Below are 16,472 nucleotides of genomic sequence, written 5' to 3'. Positions count from 1 at the left end.
GTGACGCTAGAGTTGTTATGGGAATTGTATATGTGGTTACCGAAGGTTGTTCAGAGTGCCGGATGAGATCCCAGACGTCACGAGGAGTTCCGGAATAGTTCAGAGGTGAAAATTTATATATGGGAAGTCCATTTTCGGCCACCGGAAAGGTTTCGGGGTTTATCTGTATTGTACCGGGACCACCGAAAGGGTATTAGGGGTCCACTGGGAGGGTCCACCTATCCCGGAGGGCTACATGAGCTGAAAGGGGAAGGGAAGCAACCCCTGGTGGTTTGGTGCAAGCAAGGGAGGATGCCCAAGGCGCATGGGGGCCAAACCCTAGGGCGTGGGGGCTGCCTTGGGTGGCGAGCCACCCCCTAGGGCACCGCCCATCCTCCTCCTAGGTCTGCCGCACCACCTAGGTTTTCTCTAGGGATGGCCGCACCCCCTCTCCCTCCCTCCTATATATAGTGGAAGAATTGGGAAGGCTGCACACACACGTCTCTATCTCCCTCGGCGCAGCCCTACCTCTCAAACTCCCCTCCTGCGTGGTGCTTGGCGAAGCCCTGTCGGAGAGCCACAAAACTCCATCGCCACCACGCCGTCGTGCTGCGAGAGTTCTCCCTTAACTTCTCCTCCCTCCTTGCTAGATCAAGAAGGAGGAGACGTCCCTAGGCTGTAGGTGTGTTGAATGTGGAGACATCGAACGTTCGGTGTTCGGATCGGATCGTCACGAGTACGACTCCATCGACCGCATTCATAGTAACGCTTCCGCTTTGCGATCTTCAATGGTATGAAGATGATCTTCCTATCTTGTTGCTAGTCTCTCCTAGTTTGATCTTGGTGTGACGTAGGAATTTTTTTGAATTATTACTATGAACACCAACAGTGGCATCAGAGCCAGGTCTATGCGTAGATTCTATGCACGAGTAGAACACAAGTAAGTTGTGGGCGATGATTTGGTCAATATGCTTACCATTACTAGTCTTACCTTGATTCGGCGGCATCATGGGATGAAGCGGCCTGGACCGACTTTACACGTGCTCTTACGTGAGACTAGTTCCACCGCCCGACATACACTTGTTGCATAAGGTGGTTAGCGGGTGTCTGTCTCTCCCACATTAGTCGGATCGAATTCGATGAAGAGGGTCCTTATGAAGGTAAATAGCAATTGTCATATCACCGTTGTGTCTTTTACATAGGTAAGGAACGTTCTAGCGAGAAACCCATAGCAGCCACGTAAAACTTGCAACAACAATTAGAGGATGTCTAACTTGTTTTTGCAGGGTATGCTATGTCATGTGATATGGCCAAAAGGATGTGATGATACATATGTGATGTATGAGATTGATCATGTTCTTGTAATAGGATTCAAGACTTGCATATCGATGAGTATGAGACCGGCAGGAGCCATCGGAGTTGTCTTAATTTATTTTATAAGTATGACAACCGACATGAGCCATAGGTAGGCCGGTAACAATGATGATCATGCCGCGCCCCAAAGATGGAGATCAAAGGCGCAAGATCATAATGCCCATATCATGTCACTATATGATTTGCATGTGATGTTTATCATGTTTCTATATCTTATTTGCTTAGAACGACCATAGTAAATAAGATGATCCCTAACTAAATTTTCAAGAAAAGTGTTCCCCCTAAGTGTGCACCGTTGCGGAGCATCGTTGTTTTGAAGCACCACATGATGATCGAGTGTGATAGATTTAACGTTCGCATAGAACGGGTGTACGCCAGATTTACACACGCAAAACACTTAGGTTAACTTGACGAGCCTAGCATGTTTAGGGTTTAAGACCGAAAGGTGGAACATGAGTCATATGGATATACGGTCAACATGGAGATGTTCAACATTGATGACTAGTCCATCTCACGTGATGGTCGGACACGACCTAGTCGATGTGGATCATGTATCACTTGGATGACTAGAGGGATGTCTATCTGACTGGGAGTTCATTAAATAATTTGATTAGATGAACTTAATTATCTTGAACTTAGTCTAAAATTGTCTTTACAATCTATCTTGTAGATCCAATGTCCCAAGCACATGTCCCAAAGAACTTCAACACGTTCCTAGAGAAAACCAAGCTCAAAGACGCTGGAAGCAACTATGCGGATTGGGTCCGTAACTTGAGGCTCATCCTCATAACTTCCAAAAAAGTGTATGTCCTTGATGCACCGCTAGGTGAAGCACCCGTTTTCCCGGTGGCTCAAGATGTTATGAACGCCTCGCAGTCTTGTAGTGATGATTACTCCCTGGTTTAGTGCGGTATGCTTTACAGTTTAGAACCGGGGCTTCAAAAGCGTTTTGAGAAACATGGAGCATGTGAGATGTTCCAAGAGCTGAAACTGGTTTTCCAAGCTCATGACCGGGTCGAGAGATATGAAGTCTCTGACAAGTTCTTTAGTTGTAATATGGAGGAGAATGGGTCTATCAGCGACCACATACTCAAAATATCTGGGTTGCACAACCACTTGTCTTGGCTGGGACTCAACCTTCTGGATGACGCGGTTATTTACAGACTCCTCCAGTCGCTTCCGCCTATCTATAAGAGCTTTGTGATGAACTACAACATGCAAGGGATCGAGAAGACCATTCCCGACTTGTATTCAATGCTGAAATTAGTGGAGGTGGAAATCAAGAAAGAACATCAAGTGTTGATGGTGAACAAGACCATCAGTTTCAAGAAAGGCAAGGGTAAAAAGAACTTCAAGAAGGATGGCAAAGCAGTTTCCTCGCCCGGTAAACCAAATGCCAGGAAGAAGCCAAAGAATGGACCCAAGCCTGAGACTGAGTGATATTACTGCAAGGGAAACGGTCACTTGAAGCGGAACTGCCCCGAGTACTGAGTGGATAAGAAGGCCGGCAACGTCAAAGGTATATATGATATACATATTATTGATGTGTACCTTACCAGTGCTCATAGTAGCTCCTAGGTATTTGATACCGGTGCAGTTGCTCACATTTGTAACTCGAAACAGGGGCTACGCAATAAGTGGAGGGTGGCGAAGGACGAGGTGACGATGCTCGTCGGGAATGGTTCCAAGGTTGATGTGATCGCCGTCGGCACACTGCATCTACATCAACCTCCGGGATTAGGTTTAAACCGTAATAATTGTTATTTAGTACCAACTTTGAGCATGAACATTGTATCCGGATCTCGCTTGATGCTAGATGGCTACTCATTAAAATCTAAGAATAATGGTTGTTCTATTTATATGAGAGATATGTTTTATGGTCATGCCCTACTAGTTAATGGCTTATTCTTGATGAATCTCGAACCTGATGTTACACATATTCATAGTGTGAGTACCACAAGATGTAAGACTGATAATGATAGTCCCACATACTTGTGGCACTGCTGCCTTGGTCATATCGGTGTCAAACGCATGAAGAAACACCATACGGATGGACTTTTGGAGTCGCTTGATTTTGGATCATTTGACACATGTGAAGCGTGCCTCATGGGCAAGATGACCAAGACTCCATTCTCCGGAACAATGGAGCGAGCAACCAACTTATTGGAAATAATACATACTGATTTATGCGGTTCAATGAGCGTTGCTGCTCGCGGTGTCTATCGTTATGTTCTCACCCTCACTAATGACTAATGCAGATATGGGTATGTCTACTTAATGAAACACAAGTCTGAAACCTTTGAGAGGTTCAAGGAATTTCAGAGTGAGGTAATGAATCAACATGACAAGAAAATAAAGTTCTTACGATCTCATCGTGGAGGACAATATTTGAGTCACGAGTTTGTCACACACTTAAGAAAATGTGGAATTGTTTCACAACTCACGCCGCCTAGCACACCTCAGCGTAACGGTGTGCGCTGAACGTCGTAATCACACTCTATTGGATATGATGCGATCTATGATGTCTCTTAATGATCTACCGCTATCATTTTGGGGATATGCATTGGAAACTATCGCATTCACATTAAATAGGGCACCGTCTAAATACATTGAGACGACACCGTATGAATTATGGTTTCGCAAGAAACCTAAGTTGTCGTTTCTAAATGTTTGGGGATACGATGCTTATGTCAAGAAACTTCAACCTGAAAAGCTCAAACCCAAATCGGAGAAGTGCGTCTTCAAAGGATATGCTAAGGAAACTATTCGGTATACCTTCTATCTCATATCCGAAGGCAAGATCTTTGTTGCTAAGAATGGATCCTTTCTGGAGAAAGAGTTTCTCTTGAAAGAAGTGAGTGGGAGGAAAGTAGAACTTGATGAGGTAATTGTACCTCCTCTCGAACCAGAGAGTGGCCCAGCACAAGAAAATGTTTGTGGGGTCCTGCAATGGCTAGGGCGGAAGTTAATGATGATGATCATACAACTTTGGATGAAGTTACTACTGAACTTGGTAGGTCCACAAGGACACGTTCCACACCAGAGTGGTACAACAACCCTGTCATGGAAATCATGTTGTTGGACAAGAGTGAACCTTCGAATTATGAAGAAGTGATGGCGGGACAGGATTCCAACAAATGGCTTGAAGCCATGAAAATGAGATAGGATCCATTTATGAGAACAAAGTATGGACTTTGGTGGACTTGCCCGATGATCGGCGAGTAATTGAAAATAAATGGATCTTTAAGAAGAAGACTAGCGCGGATAGTAATGTGACCATCTATAAGGCTCGACTTATGGCTAAGGGTTATCGACAAGTTCAAGGAATTGACTACGATGAGACATTATGATTATGAGATCTGGCAAATGGACGTCATAACAACATTCCTTAATGGCTTTCTTAAGGAAGAATTGTATATGATACAGCTAGAAGGTTTTGTTGATCCTAATAATGCTGGCAAGGTATGCCAGCTCCAGCGCTCGATGCTGCAAGCATCTCGGAGTTGGAACCTTCGCTTTGATGAGGTGATCAAAGCATTTGGGTTTGTACAGACTTATGGCGAAGCTTTTATTTACAAGTAAGTGAGTGGGAGCTCTGTAACATTTCTCATATTATATGTGGATGACATATTGTTGATGGGAAATGATAGAGAACTTTTGTAAAGCAGAAAGGCCTATTTGAACAAGTGTTTTTACTGAAGGACCTTGGAGAAGTTGTTTACATATTAGACATCAACGTCTCTAGAGATATATCGACACGCCTCATTGGTCCTTCACAAAGCACATAGTTTGACAAGATATTGAAGAAGTTCAACATGGATAAGTCCAAGAAGGGGTTCTTGTATGTATTGCAAGGTGTGAGCTTGAGCACAGCTCAACGACCACCCATGACAGAAGATAGAGAAAAGATGAGTATCGTTCCCTATGCTTCAGCCATAGGCTCTATTATGTATGGGATGTTGTGTACGAAACCTGATGTGAACCTTTCCATAAGTTTGCTAGGCAGGTACCAAAGTGATCCAGGAGTGGACCACTGGACAGTTGTCAAGAATATCCTTAAGTACCTGAAAAGGACTAAAGATATGTTTCTCGTTTATGGACGTGCCGAAGAGCTCATCGTAAAGGGTTACGTCGATTGCTAGCTTCGACACAGATCCGGATGACTCCAAGTCACAAACGGATATGTGTATATTTTGAATGGTGCGGCAGTCAGCTGGTGCAGTTGCAAGCAAAGCATCGTGGCGGCATCTACATGTGAAGCGGAGTACATACCTGCTTTGGAAGCAGCACATGAAGGAGTCTGGATGAAGGAGTTCAACACCGACCTAGAAGTGAATCCCAGTGCATCGGGCCGGATGACTCTCTTCTGTGACAAAACTGGAGCCATTGCCATTGCCAAGGACCCAGGTTTCACAAGAAGACCAAGCACATTAAGCGCCGCTTCAACTCCATTCGTGGATACATCCAGGATGGAGATATAGATATTTGTAATGTACATACGGATCTAAATGTCGCATATCCATTGACTAAACCTCTTCCACGAGCGAAACATGATCCGCACCAGAACTCTATGGGTGTTCGATTCATCACAATGTAACTAGATTATTGACTCTAGTGCAAGTGGGAGATTGTTGGAAATATGCCCTAGAGGTAACAATAAAGTGTTTGGATCGGATCGTCGCGAGTACAACTCCATCTACCGCATTCATAGTAACGCTTCCACTTTGCGATCTTCAACGGTATGAAGATGCTCTTCCTATCTCGTTGCTCGTTTCTCCTATTTTGACCTTGGTGTGAGGTAAGAAATTTTTCGAATTATTACTACGAACCCCAACAGTTAGCGCTACCCGAGGAGTAATTCAACATAATATAGGGGGTGCCAGTGTTGTTGGTGTTGGTCCCAAATAGAGCCACTAGCGGGCCACTCGGGGCAACTCGGGGGATTTCTATCCGGCCACCATATGTATTGCTCACCCGTCGTGTCCTAAGAACGAGATACGCGGCTCCTATGGGGATCGTCGACACGCCAGGGGGCCTTGCTGAACTTGTTTTACCTTTCTCGAGCGTCTCGTGCATGGGATTCTGAAGATACTTTGGACTATCTCGATGTTGAGATTTTCCAATAGGAACCCAAGGAAATCATGGGTTTTCCCTGATCGAGGTCATTCTGGCGCAGTGTGTGGTAGTTTGTGATGGACTAGTTGGAGCACCCCTGCACGGTAAAATCTTTCGGAAAGCCATGCCCGCGGTTATGTGGTAACGTCGAAACTTTGTTTAACATCCAGTTCTAGTGTAACACCCTGTGTTTAGCTTTCCTGACTAATTAAATTATTCCAAAAATTATGACCAATTAAATTTTTTGTGAATGCATGTGATGCTGAAGTGACTATTGTTTGCTTGCTTGCTGGTATGCTTGTGTTTGATTCCCAATAATTCTTGTTACTCTCCAGACTCACCTCCTTAGCCCAAATCTCCTGCCTAATGATCATGCCATGTGTTTACGACAAGAAACTATTTTTACCAAATATTATTTTCACCAAAAAGCATTTGTTTGAATTAAGCTTTCAAAACCCCTAAGATGGGATTTGTACTACAAGTCCTCAATTTAGGGAATTTACTTTGCACCAATTATTTTATTTAAAACTCATTATCAAAATGGCTTCCCAAAACCACAATATTATTATTCTAAAAGTTATTTTACTATTTTATTTAAATGCCTTCCTGTGAGGCCTGAAATGGTCTCTTGTGATTATTTTATTTAAAACTCATTATCAAAATGGCTTCCCAAAACCACAATATTATTATTCTAAAAGTTATTTTACTATTTTATTTAAATGCCTTCCTGTGAGGCCTGAAATGGTCCCTTGTGAAGGAAAGTTATTTTTATTGCTTTCAAAATATTTAATAAAATTTAGGGAAACTCAATGGACATATATATTCCATATATATGAGTTTCAACATATGGTCAGGTTCAAATATTGAGCAAACCCCTCCAAAACCCTTCCTCCCTACTTTAATCTTTTGTAATACTTCTATAACAAATATTCTCAATAAATTCCTGTAAAATTCTAGCATGTCACATATGATATATGTCATGATCTTGCCAAGTTTAATCTCAATCCAAGTTGATTTGGCTCCCTTAATTATTCTAAAACCCTATCTATCCAGAACCAAATTTGAACAACTCTACATTGTAAAGTATCTCAAATTGTGTTCAAAATTGGTAGACATGTTTTGATACTACAATAATGCATCCACACCAAGTGGGACATCAAGGAGAATAGAAGAACTTGTCCCAAGCCGCTCAAAACCCTCTGTGTTGAATTCTTACTTTGGGAAACTTTACATTAAAAAGCTTCTTCAATTGACCCCAAACTTTTTGGGCATGCTTTAATGCTCAAATAATGCCCCCACACCAAATATTGGATTTGTGGAAATTGATTTGAAGAGTTTTGTAAGCAGAAAGCCATTTCTGCCCATTTCATCGGTTTTCCAAGTCTACATTGGAAACCTTCTCCACCAAATCCAAAATTTGGTGTCCAAGCTTATTTGCATCAATTATTTGATCCTGTTAAGTTTCATATCAATTTAAGTTCATCTGGTTGCCCTGACACTCGTCAAAAACCTTGTGTGCACTCACTAAGTGGCTACTTTGGACCCTTCCACTTTTACGCTTGAGCTCAACTTTGTACAACAGCCTCCCCTAGTTACATTTTTACTCGAGTAGCTTTGTCATGGCCACTGGTCAATCATTGGAGGGAGACTCTTTGTAACCACCTCTCATTTTCACCCTTGGATGACCATTGCCACACCTCTTGTCCCACTTCTGCTTAAGCCAAAGCCCCCTCATTCTTCTAGGGCATCCTGAGCATGCTAATGCACCATTTCATATCAAAATATAGCATGCTCATGTGGGAAATATGAGCAGCCCATCTGAAACTTCATTTGTGGCTGAAATGTAGCTTCGTACAGCAAGTACTAGCTACTCTCCTCCTTTGGAGAAGAAACTTCGCAGTCGTGTAGTCCTTCCATACCAAATGTTGCTAGACATGGTTTCACCCCAAGTTTCCCCTTCTAAAAACCACCTTTGCGAGCCCCAAGTTTCCTGCTGGAATCTTAATCACAGTCAAAACCCCACCTACCCCGCTCCATATGCAACCAAACTTATCCATTAGCATATTGAATGCATGCCCTAGGCTAAAGTCATATTTGACTGGACAAATTACCAGTCCATGCGTGGGTGGGTGTGGTGACCACCACCCTGACATGCAATATGGGTGCTCTGCACCTTGTTCTCTTTCTCCAGGGCATATCCAGCCATTGCATCATGTCTTAGCACGCCACCAAGCCCCCCTTGACCAGTCAAGCCACTTCCCGGAACCAGCTAGCTTCCAAACTCCCTCTGGGGTGTGTGGCGTCCATGCACCAGGAAACTCCAGAGAGCTCCCGAGCTCTCTCTCCCTCCCCTCTCTTATCTCCTCTCCCCCGAGTCTCTCTTTGTTAGCTCTCACTTGTGCATCTCCAGGGCTTCCCCTTTCGAGCCCTGCTCTCCTCCCAAGCCTCCTATTCCTCCTACTGCCCTCCAATGGCGAAGCTAAATTTCTAGCCTTCGCTCGAGCTCATGCCCTTCGGGCCCTTCCTCCTACCTGGCAAGCGCAGAGCTCCCCTCGACCTCTTCCTCACTCCCTCAGATTCTTTCCCGAGGCCCTATGGCTTCGTATGACCGAGGACGAGCCAGGCGCAGGTCCCTCCATAGCCGCATCGCCATAGAGCTCCGGCCCTCTCCCTCGCGCCCCAGGCCATGGGACGGGGGCGGTGCGACCCCCCTAGGCCAGCAGGGGCATCAGCCATCACCAGGAGAAGCCGTGGAAGTCGGGGCGGCGCAAGCTCCGGACGGATCGAGCCCTGCCTCTCCCCTGCCCAAGGGGGAGGAAGGAGAAGGGCAGGATAACGGGACCCCTCCTCAATGGCTCTCACGAGCCGGGCGCAGGCGGATAAGTGGAGACGCCCCTACCATATTACACCTTCCCCGCGCCGAAGGTGTATTCATGTGAATATGCCTCCTGTGTGGGCAGGTTGCCCTAGGACGGCCCATCCGTCTATCTAGCTCCCGAGCGCGTTATACCCCCCCCCCCTCTGTTAGCCTTATGTTGCTTTTTCCTTTTCAATGTAACTTCAAAAATCTATATTAAATTCATCTGAGCTCCAAATCTTGTGATTCAAAATTCTGCACGTCCCAAAAATCAAGACCATTATTTAAAGTTGTGATTTGCACAATTTTTCAAGCAACTTTTATGTTATGTCATTATTTAAAAACAGATTTGAATATATTTAGCCCCACCTTTCAAAATTCCTATAGCATCCAAATCAACTCCAAATGGAGTAATTACAATTTCCAAAGCCTTCTGATATCACATCCTATTTTTGAAACCTTGGTAAACATTTTTATGACTTATGTCTGTTGCAATAAATAAATAGCTCCCTTTTGCTATTTACCCAGTATTGAAAAATCCCTAGTTTATTCATATCAACTCCAAATCGAGTGAAACAACTTCCTAGGTGTTTATAAAATTATGCTCTATTAAAGGAGTGCCTCCACTCATTTTTATCATAGTATTTTCCGTGGGCTTCTTTAGAGATCACCTATTCCTCTAGCAAGCTTGTTGTGTGGCTTACCGTGTTGGTCCAACTCTCCTCTAGCAAGCTTCATGTATTTTTCTTATGACCAGAGAGGTCCAAGAAAAATATAAATTCCATTTTTATAGCACTTCTGTTTCTACTGGTTGTGTGGCTTATCGTGTTGTTTCCGACGTTATTGACGGAGTAGACGGAGTACTCGGAGTTGGACCGGAAGACCTCGAAGACCCCGAGGACTTATGTGAGCAAAGTCAAGCAGCCCTTTGACGATGTCTGAGCATATGCTATATTGCATGCTAGTGTAGCAAATATTTCTGTTGCATGTGATCATAAGTATTGGTAAATCATTGAAGTGATGTTACCGATGGCTCCTCCGGAGCACCTGCATGTTGAGCATGATCCTACCACCTATGAGGGTCACGCTAATATCATGATGACAAGTAGAGCTAAGCATAGTAGCATGAGCATGATATTGGTATAAATCAAAGTTTTACGAAAACCCCGTCGGGTCCCACTAATGCCCGAGGGTGATGATGAGTTAGGTGGCCACTTTTGGTGAAGTGGTGCACCGGGTATTTTGTGTGTGTATGATTTCAGAAATGGGATTAGATATATGATGTGTCGACTGTCCCAACCTTACATCTGCGACCACGCTAGCCCTTTATGGTATAGGGCTTTATTGATTACTCTGGTCGGTGCTAGCACATAGCCACATTACTAGTGGCGGGAGTGATGTGTGGTCACTCTCATGACGGGGTCGTGCCAGGTAGGACGACCATGTCATTTTTACGTTTTCCGGGAACACTGTTGGTCCCCGCATGGTTGATATTGTCTAGAGTCGGTGCTTGTAAGAGGTACAACATGTGGGCTGGGTACCAATCGAGTGGATATCTTTGTCTTGTATCATCAGGGGAAAGACATTGATTGGGTACTTACCTCGGATATGTTATATACCGCGAGTCTTGGATGACATGGAACTTTCCCGGACCTCGTGGGTACAGAATACAACCTCTGTAGATTGTAAAACTATTCGAATAGTCGTGTCCATGGTAAAGGACAGTTGGGTAATCCTGCTTAAACTACGTCGAGTGGTTTTTGCATAAACCAAACGTGTGTGTCTTTAAAGTTGTTATCTAAGTAAGATTTGATATGAACAAGTTTGGTGACTTGGCATATCGAGTGAACCAGAGTGTTCAACCCTTAACAGATATGTTGATATTTCTGACCTTTTCTTCTAAATACCATCTAGCTTATGTTGCACATCCATCTATGATCATGTTTATTTACAGTTAAGTTGCTATCCACCAGATATTGCATATTACTTGTTACCATACCAACTGCATTATCCATATCATGGGCTGTTCGCGAGTACATTCAAAGTACTCATTGGCTTGCCACTGGTGATTTCATTGACGAGTTATGAGAGAACATGATATGGTGAAGAGTAACTTGGTGACGTTCCTGCGAGCTAGGACGCTTCCGAGTCAGAATGCCTGTAGGTCAAGGCTAATGGCATGGGTTCACGCTTTCGACCAATGTTTGCGATATTGGTCGAGTTTGGTGTGTTGGCCCTCAAGGCATATATATGTAAGACTTGACCGCAACGATCATTTATTGTATGATGAAACGGTATGTATGGATGTAAGACTCTTGTTATTCAGTTTCTATGTGTTCAGTGAGCATTGATCTCTAGGATCAATGAGCACGTTCATTCGGCGATCTCGACCCGTAAGTCAGGGTCCCCACATCTGGATAACGTGAAGTAAACTTAATTAAAACTTGCCAAATGAGTGTGTAACCGTGACTATCTCTTTCATGAGCTCCTTCTCCGATCAAGGAAACGGTGGGGTTATGTATGACGTAAGTAGGGTTCAGGATCATTCATTTGATTAGTATTAGTTCATGTCCTCTATGCGTAGATCACCCCCCTCTTTTATTCTTGTACTCATAAGTAAGACACCTCAAATAAATGCTTAGTCGTTTCTGCAGCCTCACCACTTAACCATACCTCACTGAATGAGCTTTGCTAGTCTTGATACCTTTGGAAATGAGATTGTTGAGTCCCTTTGGCTCACATATTACTATAAAACGAGCTGCAGGTACAAGTAAAGAGTTACCTTGACGTGAGCGCGCTGATTGTGCTACTTGGAGTTCTTCTTCTTCTTCGATCTAGGATGGGTTCTAGGTCGGCAGCCTGGGATAGCAAGGATGGACGTTGTTCTTTTATCGTTTCTTTTCGTCCGTAGTCGTACCCTGCTCTTCTACATGGTGATTGATTATATTGCCGTATTGATGTGACTTTGATGTACCATGTGGAGAGTGTAAGCCAATTTCATATACTCATCTATTATGTACATCTAATTGTTGTCGGATTTCGGGCTCGGCAAAATCCTAATGATTGGAACTCAGGGGCTTGTACGAAGATCTCTCGCGGGCTCGCCTCACCTAATTAGCTACTCGCTATGGATGGCAGAGAACTCACTCGATGGTGAGGATGACAGAGAACACGATAGTTTACCCAGGTTCGGGCCACTGAGAAGTGTAATACCCTACTCGTGCTTTGATGGATTGCCCCTCGTGAAAGTTGGAGGATGAACTAGTACAGTGTTCAAGGGCCTCCGGGGGTTGGGTGGCCTTTGTGTGTTGCTTGTGGGCGAGTGAATGAATCGGACCCCCCCTCTATGAAGTGACCTACCCTCTATCTATTTTGTCGGCCCCGGTCCTCTTCCCTTATTGTTTCGGTGGGAAGGGATCCCACAACGGCCAATTTTGAAGGGGAACAGGGGAACATGCTCCCACTGCCCAAAAGCAGTCTTCGCCTGCAACGTGGCCACCAGCGGTGCAGGGACACGACCAGGGACAACGTCTTTCCTACTGGGGGACGGCGATGGCCTTGTTGCCACAGAAAGGAAACCTTTGGAAGATGCCTTGGGAACCTCGGTCCGACCTTGCCCCCTCTGCACTAAAGGGGAAACTTCCCCGTCCTGCTGTCTCCTGCTCGCCTGTCCTTCCCCTACGTCATCCTTGACTCGTGAGGTTGGGTCTCACCTCGGCGTATCGGCCGCCCTGGAGGGGTCCTAAGGAGGCCCGCTGCGGGTCTTGATGTTGTTCCTCCTCACGAGGCTTGGCCCCATGCAAGGGCCTTGCCTTGAGTGGTCTCGCGCCCGATTTTTCTTGCTTGATTAAGTGTGCCAGCCTTGAGCCACAGGCAGGTAGGTCTGGGTACCCCCATTCCCAGAACGCCGACATTATCCCTCATGCCCAAGGCGTGCTTGGGTTGACTTCTGGGCGAAGTCTCGGGTGGCGTCCTGAAGCGCCGCGGACCCTAAATGCCTGTGGGGCAGGCCGGGGCGTGTTAGACGACTGATGTCGGGTCTCCCTTGTCTTCTGTCTTTGCCCGGGTTATCAGGAATCTGACTCCTTGTGTTGGTCCATTATTGCTTTCCCTTCTCCCGCACTCGCTCTTCCTCCTCGGTCTCCAACTCCAACCGGTGCCTCCCAGATCCAGCACCGCTTCGTTCCCTTGTTAGTTCAGGAATGGCTCCCGTCGGCAAGAAGAAGCCAGAGACGCATGGTCCTGGCCTGGCTTCTCTGCTCCTGGAGTGCACCCTCTCTAAGGATGTGGATCTTAACCCCGTGCTCCCATGGACTGGAGCCGAGTCCAACGATCATTGGCGGACCCTGATCTGACCCAGCACCATAGCAAAGCGGCCCGCATTGAAGGAGGTATACCCATTCTTCCTCCATAGCCTCTTCGTCGGGCTGGTGTCGCCCTTCACCTCGTTCTTCACTGCCATCCTGAACCACTATGGGATCCAAGCCCTTCACCTCCAGCTCAAATCCATCTTGCTCCTGTCAGTCTTTGCTTTCTACTACGAGGCCTTCGTAGGCATGTGGCCTTCAGTGGCCCTCTTCCACCATTTTTTCAGCCTGCGCCTGCACAACACCACCCACTTGTCGGCATGTGTCTCCAACGTAGGGGCCCAGAGCGGCAATTTTCTCCTAAAGGCCGGGAAGAAGGTGGAATACTTCAGGCACCGCTGGGTTCTCATGAGCCTCAAGGACGCCAACCCTCGGCTAGAGGAGCTAAAAGGGATGTCGGAGAAGACTTCTAGGTGGATCTCAGCGAAGCTCTCTAACGGTCAGGCCGCGCCCATCCTCGAGCGCTTCTCCCGCGACATTAGCGCCAAGAGGCTGACCGGTGGGATGATAGTGAAGGAATTCTTGGCGCAGCGCCTCGCGCCACTTCAGGCCCACTCTAGGCCCCTGTGGAACTACCGTCCCGGTGACGACGAGCTCAGACTGCGGTCCGAGGACCTTCCCACTGAGGATCTTAAACGGGTCGTGGCGATCTTGCTGGGTGGTGACCCAGGTGACCTTCCCGAGGCTCTTGCTCCATTGTACCGTCTCGACTTCCAGGCCGACCAGATCGCCCCGCTGCGTGTATTCGATGAGCGGGGGCTTTTCCCAGTGGAGTGCTCTGGTCCGGTTAAGGTGTCATCGGACAACACCTTTGGTGGGGAGGACTCGGCGAAGACCGTCGACGACTGCCCGACGAGCGCGCATCTTCCATCACAGGTCGTCCTTCTGCGTGAGCTTGAAAATGATGATGACACCTGCGAAGTCTCTGCGGTGGCCCCCTCGCGTCGGACCAGGATCTCCAGGGGACCCGCGTCGGCCCCGCGCGCCATGCGGTATGCATGCGTGCTCGCTCCTCGGGAGCGCGGGGCTCAGTCGCCCTTGGCGCATGCTGCCTCCGGCGGCAGGAAATCTGAGGGACCGGGCTCACTCTCCTCCGTCGCCGGGGCAGAGAGGAAGAGGAGATGGGTCGACGTCGAAGAGTAATTGACTCGTCTTGGCACGCCCCGCGCATCCATCGTCCGCACATGGCTCATCCCCCTTTTCCGTGATGTCCTTGGTTGTTGCCTCACCGGGGGCGAAGAAGAAGAAGGCGGGCTTCAAGCCGAAGGAGACTCCTGATGCATCGTCGGCCCTCCCTAACGCGTCGCCGCCTATCGATGAGGAGGGGGAGGCTTGCCGGATGACCTCCCAAGCCTTGGTCGCATGGCCCCCCGAGCTCCCGAAGCATCATGAGGCGGTCGTGGCAGCGCCGCTGCGTGAGGGGCAGGCTCTTAAGGGGCTTCGGTCCACTGATGAACCGATGCTCACAATCTCCGAGCAAACTTTGGAGCTACCTGTCCCTCGTGACATTGCCTCCCTGACGACACCATCCGCGAGAACACTAAAGGCTCCTCAGGGGGAGATCCAGAGGACGACGGTGTAAGTCCAGGACGTCCTGAACAAGGCCTTTGCTGCCCTGGGCAGGGTCGCAGACGTGATGCCGGAGGGCGGGAAGGAGGCCAAGGACACTAGTGCTGCCCGCGAGGAGGCCGAATACGCTTGCGCTGTGTGCGAGGAGGCGATGGAAGGAGCCGCGGCGGCTGCCAAACGTTGCGAAGAGGCGGAGACTGATACATCTCCAACGTATCTATTATTTTTGAGGGTTCCATGCTATTATCTTATCAAACTTTGGATGTTTTGTATGCCTTTTATATCTTTTTTGAGACTAACTTATTAAATCAGTGCCAAGTGCCAGTTCCTCTTTTTTCCGTGTTTTTGACCCTTTTCAGAGGAGAATGTTAACCGGAGTCCAAACGGAATAAAACCTTTGAAAATATTTTTTTCCGGAACAGAAGATACGCACGGAGCTTGAGAACCAAGGCAGAGGGCACCAGGGGAGTCCACAAGCCCCTAGGCGCGGCGAGGGGGGCCTCGCCTAGCAGGCCTGTGGGGCCCCTGTGGCTCCTCTGCCCTACTTCTTCCGCCTATAAATCCCCAAAAAATCCAAAACCACGGGAGAGATCCACAAAAATACATTTCCGCCGCCGCAAGCTTTTTTCTCAGCAAGATCCCATCTGGGGCACGTTCTGGTGCCCTGTCGGAGGGGGATTCGGATATGGATGGCTTCTTCATCAACACCATTGCCTCTCTGATGATGCGTGGGTAGTTCACCATAGACCTTCGGGTCCATAGCTAGTAGCTAGATGGCTTCTTCTCTCTCTTGGATCTTCAATACAAAGTTTTCCATGATCTTCATGGAGATCTATCCGATGTAATCTTCTTTTGCAGTGTGTTTGTCGAGATCCGATGAATTGTGGATTTATGATCAGATTATCTATGAATCTTATTTGAGTTTCTTTTGATCTCTTATATGCATGATTTCATATCCTTGTAATTCTATTCGAGTTGTGGGTTTTGTTTGGCCAACTTGATCTATGATTCTTGCAATGGGAGAATTGCTTGGTTTTGGGTTCTTACCATGCGGTGACCTCACCCAGTGACAGAAGGGGTAGCGGGGCACGCATCGTGTTGTTGCCATCAAGGGTAAAAAGATGGGGTTTATATCTATTGCATGAATTTATCCCTCTACATCATGTCATCTTGCTTAAGGCGTTACTCTGTTTGTCATGAACTCAATATGC

The sequence above is a fragment of the Hordeum vulgare genome, chromosome 6H (genome assembly GCF_904849725.1).
Source record: "Hordeum vulgare subsp. vulgare chromosome 6H, MorexV3_pseudomolecules_assembly, whole genome shotgun sequence".
NCBI lineage: Eukaryota > Viridiplantae > Streptophyta > Magnoliopsida > Poales > Poaceae > Hordeum > Hordeum vulgare.
The sequence above is the reverse complement of the archived record's forward strand: the minus strand, read 5'-3'. Positions refer to the sequence as shown.